Source organism: Mus caroli, unplaced genomic scaffold (genome assembly GCF_978045245.1).
Source record: "Mus caroli unplaced genomic scaffold, Mus_caroli_1 scaffold_33, whole genome shotgun sequence".
Lineage (NCBI taxonomy): Eukaryota > Metazoa > Chordata > Mammalia > Rodentia > Muridae > Mus > Mus caroli.
In genome coordinates, this window is record NW_028227288.1 from 1770834 (window position 1) to 1776778 (window position 5945).

Genomic DNA, 5945 nt, shown 5'->3' on the forward strand with positions numbered 1-5945 from the left:
GTCGACCAGATGTCAGAAAGAAGCCAATTTTTTTTTTTTTTTTTTTTTTTGTATATAGGTCGACCAGTACTCCGGGTGGCACTTTGTCATTTTCCCCCATACCGCGGAGGTCGACCAGATGTCAGAAAAAAGCCAATTTTTTTTTTTTTCTTTTTTGTATATAGGTCGACCAGTACTCCGGGTGGCACTTTGTCATTTTCCCCCATACCGCGGAGGTCGACCAGATGTCAGAAAAAAGCCAATTTTTTTTTTTTTCTTTTTTGTATATAGGTCGACCAGTACTCCGGGTGGCACTTTGTCTTTTTCCCCCAAACCGCGGAGGTCGACCAGATGTCAGAAAAAAGCTAATATTTTTTTTTTTTTTTTTCTTTTTTGTATATAGGTCGACCAGTACTCCGGGTGGCACTTTGTCTTTTTCCCCCAAACCGCGGGGGTCGACCAGATGTCGGAAAGACGCGAACTTTTGTTTTTGTTTTTTTTAATATATATAACTACACTCGTGCAGGTAGACAAATGTATATATGTGCCTCTTTTACTTTATAATTTTTTTTTTTTTTTAATGGACTGCGAGGTCAACCAGTACTCCATGTGGCACTTTTTCTTTTTCCCCCAAAGTGCGGAGGTCGACCAGATGTCATAAAGACGCCAATATTTTTATTTAGGTATCAATGGAGAAATATATATAGACAAATGTGTATGTGTGTGTGTGTATATATAACTTTTTTATATATATATATAACCACACACATACACGTAGACAAATGTATATGTGTGCCTCTTTTACTTTATACATATATATATGTGTATATGTGTATATATGTATATATATACATATGTATATATATATATTTTTTTTTTTTAAATGGACTGGGAGGTCGACCAGCACACCGGGTGGCACTTTGTCTTTTTCCCCCAATCCGTGGAGGTCGACCAGATGTCAGAAAGACTCCAACTTCTTTACCTTTTTCTTTTTAAAATATTATATAACTGCATACGTATACACAGACAAATAGCCGTGCCTCTTTTACTTTTTTATACATATTTTTTATTTTATTTATTTATTTATTTATTTATTTATTTATTTATTTATTTATTTATTTATTTATTTATTTATTTATTTCAATGAACTGGGAAGTTGACCATAGTACTCCGGGAGGCCTTGTCTTTTTCTCCACACAATGCGGTCGATAGAATGTCTGATCTGGATTTCTTTTCTGATTTTCCTTTTGTTTTGTTTTGCGGAATAAATTGAAGGTCGACCAGTTATCCTTACTCGAGTTTTGTTTGTTTTCCTTTTTTAATTTTAAAAGGATGTTATATTTTTATATATATATATATATATATGCGGGGACACACACACACTTTTTTTTTTTTTTTTTTTTTAATAGACCTGGCTGTCCTGGACCTCACTTTGTAGACCAGGCTGGCCTTGAACTCAGAAATCCGCCTGCCTCTGCCTCCGGAGTGCTGGGATTAAAGGCGTGCGCCACCACGCCCGGCTTTTTTTTTTTAATTTTTGTGTGTGTGTGTGTGTGTGTGGAGGGGGGCAATCGGTGCTCTTAACCACTAAGCCATCTCTCCAGCCCTTCTTAAAATCCTTAGGTTGATGATCTGACTTTTCTGTTTTCTTCCTTTAACAAAACTGGTAAGTCAGCTGGCAAAAAGGATTTTCTTTTCATATATATTCCAAAAATGGGTAACTTGTAAATACTGGTCTGTCTGCTGTTTGTTTGCTTGCTTGCTTGCTTGCTTGCTTGCTTGCTTGCTTGCTTGCTTGCTTGCTTTTTTCTTTTTCCCCCGAGACAGTGTTTCTCTGTGTAGTCTTGGCTGCCCAGGAACTCACTCTGTAGACCACCCTGGCCTCAATCAAACTCAGAAATCCTCCTGCCTCTGTCTGCCTCACAAGTGCTGGGAGTAAAGGTGTGCTGCACCACTGCCTGGCATTATTATTACTACTACTACTACTACTACTACTACTATTATTATTATTAGACATAATGAGATCAACTAGTTGGCCCGGTTTCATTTATTCATTTGAAATTAGTTGGACCAATTAGTTGGCTGGTCTGGGAGGTTTCTTTTGTTTCCGATTTGGGTGTTTGTGGGGTGTCAGGTATCTCTCGGGTATCTCAACGGAATGGATGAAGGTTACAGTGATATGGCTAGATTTTTGTAAAGATTACTTTTCTTAATCTGAGGAAAAAATAAAATACTGGGCTACATCTATATTGCTTCATTTCTCTTTCTCTTTTCTTTCTTTCAGATAAGGAGGTCCGTCAGCCAATTCCTCCTGCCTTTCTGTTTTTCATAACCCACACACACAATGCAGGCTAGGCTTTGCATTGGGTAGCATTGTCTGAGCGATATGTTAGTGGACCAGAGAGTTTGGATATCAAGCCGTATAATGTTTCTTTTTTTTCTTTTTTTTTTTAAGATTTATTTATTTATTACATGTAAGTACACTGTGGCTGTCTTCAGACACACCAGAAGAGGGAGTCAGATCTTGTTAAGGATGGTTGTGAGCCACCATGTGGTTGCTGGGATTTGTCGGGTGCTCTTACCTGCTGAGCCATCTCACCAGCCCTAATGTTTCTTAAAATATAGAAAAGTTCTAACAAAGTGATCTTTAACTTTTTTTTTCTCCTTCGGCTATGTACAATGAATTGTTTTGCTTGCTTGCTTGACTTTGTACAATGAATTGTTTTGCTTGCTTGCTTGACTTCATTTGGTTTGACATGGTTTCCCTTTGTACCCGTGCAGACTGCCCTCCCTCCCTCCCTCCCTCCCTCCCTCCCTCCCTCCCTCCCTCCCTCCCTTTTGACCCAGTTTCACTCTTCCACCATACACTCAATAAAATAAAATAAAGTAAAATAAAATAAATAAAAGAATGAATGACGTTTCCAGTTATTTATTTGTCTAAGCTACCTAAATTCCCCTTCTACACCTCCCCCTACTCCCCACCCCAAGCCGCCATCTCCTCGTGGGGGTAGGGACCTGCACATCTGTGTCTTTCTCTCTGAACTCTTTGTTTTCTGGTCCACGTTGCTCCAGAGGAATGTAGCCCTTTGGAAATGGTAATGGAGTTGATAACACACCCTATCAGAAAGAGGAAGGCCCATTCACTCACTCATTCTCACCCAGCCCTGTTCTGCTACTTCTAAGGACAGAATCTTCTGGACAGTATTTACATGGCTTGCTATTTCTAAATTTTGGTTTTGGTTTTGGTGTTTTTGGTTTTGTTTTGTTTTTTTGTTTGTTTTTTTTCTTTTTCTTTTTTTCAAGACAGGATTTCTCTGTGTAGCCCTGGCTGTCCTGGAACTCACTCTGTAGACCAGGCTGAACTCAAACTCAGAAATCCGCCTGCCTGCCTCTGCCTCCCAAGTGCTGAGATTAAAGGTGTGTGCCCACCCACCACTGCCTGGCTCTATTTTTTTTTAAACATTATGTATGTATGTATGTATGTATGTATGTATGTATGTATGTACGTACGCATGCATGCATGCATGCATGCAGGCATTGTTTATACGACTACACTGCAGCTGTCTTCAGACACACACCAGAATAATACATGGGATCCCACGACAGATGGTTGTTAGCCACCACATGATTGTTGGAAATTGAACTCAGGAAGGACCTCTGGAAGAGAGGACAGTGCTCTTAACCACTGAGCCAGCTCTCCAAATAAAATTTGTGGAGAAATTGAGCATCTTAAAACCTTAGGCATCCTTCCTCCTCTCCACGTGGCCTCTCTCCCTCTTTCTACCTTCTCTCTTTCCCTCTGCCTTTGTACAATAAAGCTGTAAAACAACAACAACCTCTAGGCATGTGTGTCCCCTCTTTATGTATGTATGTGTGTATGTATGTATGTATGTATGTATGTATGTATGTATGTACTTACTTACTTACTTACTTTCTTACTTGTTCCGACCAGTGGTGCTTCATGCCTTTAATCCCAACACTTGGGAGGCAGAGGCAAAAAAAAAAAGAAAAAAAAAAACCCCAAACCAAACCAAACCAAACCAAAACAACAACAACAACTACAACAAAAAACATCAAACAAAGTTTGGGTCTTAGTGAAGTAAGCAAGGCACAACCTGCAGGCAGGCAGGACTGATGAATTTGTACGTCTTACCCCTTCAGAGTTTACCAGAGGCTTAAAGGACTGAGTTTTTGGGACTGCCCTGAGACAATATATATCTTCCTTCCTTCCTTCCTTCCTTCCTTCCTTCCTTCCTTCCTTCCTTCCATTTATTTATTTATTTATTTATTTATTTATTTATTTATTTATTTATTTATTTAAAGTACCCTGTAGCTGACTTAAGATGTACCAGAAGAGGGTGTCAGATCTCATTACAGGTGATTGGTAGTTGAACTCAGGGCCTTTGGAAAATCACTGTTTTACCTGCTGAGCCATTTCTCTCACCAACCTAGTTCTGTCTATCTGTCTCTCTGTCTCTCTGTCTTTCTCTCTTCCTTCATCCTGGCATCAATCAACACAGACTGTTTTGTGAGGTAAACTTAATAAACTTCTAGCTCCTCTCTTGTTCTCTTACTTCTTTCTCTCTTGCTACTTCTCTACTCTCTCTGCCTCTACTAAAAATGAAGGAGAAGAAGAAGAGGAAGAAGAAGAAGAAGAGGAGGAGGAGGAGGAGGAGGAGGAGGAGGAGGAGGAGGAGGAGGAGGAGGAAAAGAAACCTCTAGCTCATGCAAGGGGGATGTAGGAAGGACACCACCTTCTTTCTTTCTTTCTTTCTTTCTTTCTTTCTTTCTTTCTTTCTTTCTTTCTTTCTTTCTTTCTTTCTTTCTCTCTCTCTCTCTCTCTCTCTCTCTCTCTCTCTCTCTCTTTCTTTCTTTCTTTCTTTCTTCCAAAAATACTCAGGGACATCACACTCCCTGTAGCCAGGGATGAGTCTCAGGGAATGTATGTGAGCTTGCTTTGTTTTGTGGGGCCAAACTTGACAGACATTTCTTTTGGCTTTGTGTGTTTTGCCAGCCAGCTCTCTTGCTCTGCTCACTCACTCACTCACTCACTCACTCACTAACTAGCTTGTTTGCTGTGGTTGCCATTTCTATCTATCTCTGCACAGGGTTCCAAGACTGCCCTTTGGGAATCAAATGGGAGAGCAGAACTAAAGGCTTTTTGATAAAGCACCTAGAGTGCACACCAGCACCTTTGGACTGACTGGCTGCCTTCCCCCTCCCCCTCCTCCCCCTTCTTCAGATTCATTTATTATAGGTAAGTACACTGTAGCAGTTTTCAGACACACCAGAAGAGGGCACCAGATCTCATTGTGGGTGGTTGTGAACCACTATGTGGTTGCTGGGATTTGAACTCATGATCTTCAGAAGAGCAGTCAGGGCTCTTAACCGCTGAGCCTCCAGCCTCCTGCATTCCTTCTTAAAGCATGAATGATCCCAGCATGGGAAGACGGTCTGCCCTCCCTCCCTCCCTTTTGAGCCATTTTCCCTCTTTCACCATACGCTCAATAAAAGAAGTAAATGAATGAAGTCTCCAGCTATTTGTTCGAGCTATCTAAATTCTCTCACAACACCTCCCCCTCCCCCTCACTGCCTTCTCTCCCTATGTTTGGGTGGGGCTGGGGGAGGGGTGGGGTGGGGGGAAGGGATCTGCAAGTCGTCCCTGCAGGTTTGTGGACTATTTGCGATGGTCTGGTTCTCTGAACTGCTGAGCCATGTCTATCCAGAGGCTGGCTGGCTAGTTTTCTGCCTCAAGTCCCTGAGTGATGATTTCAGTGTGAATTCTCTGAACTCACTGTCCTTTCAGGTCCACATTTGCTCTGGCAACCCACTGAACCAAACAATAGGCTCACACTGAGATCTTTGGAAATGGTAATGGAGTTGATAACACACCCCAACAGAAAGAGGAAGCCTCCGCTCACTAGAAGACTTTCACTAGAAGCAATTTAGGAATTGGTAAGGCCAAT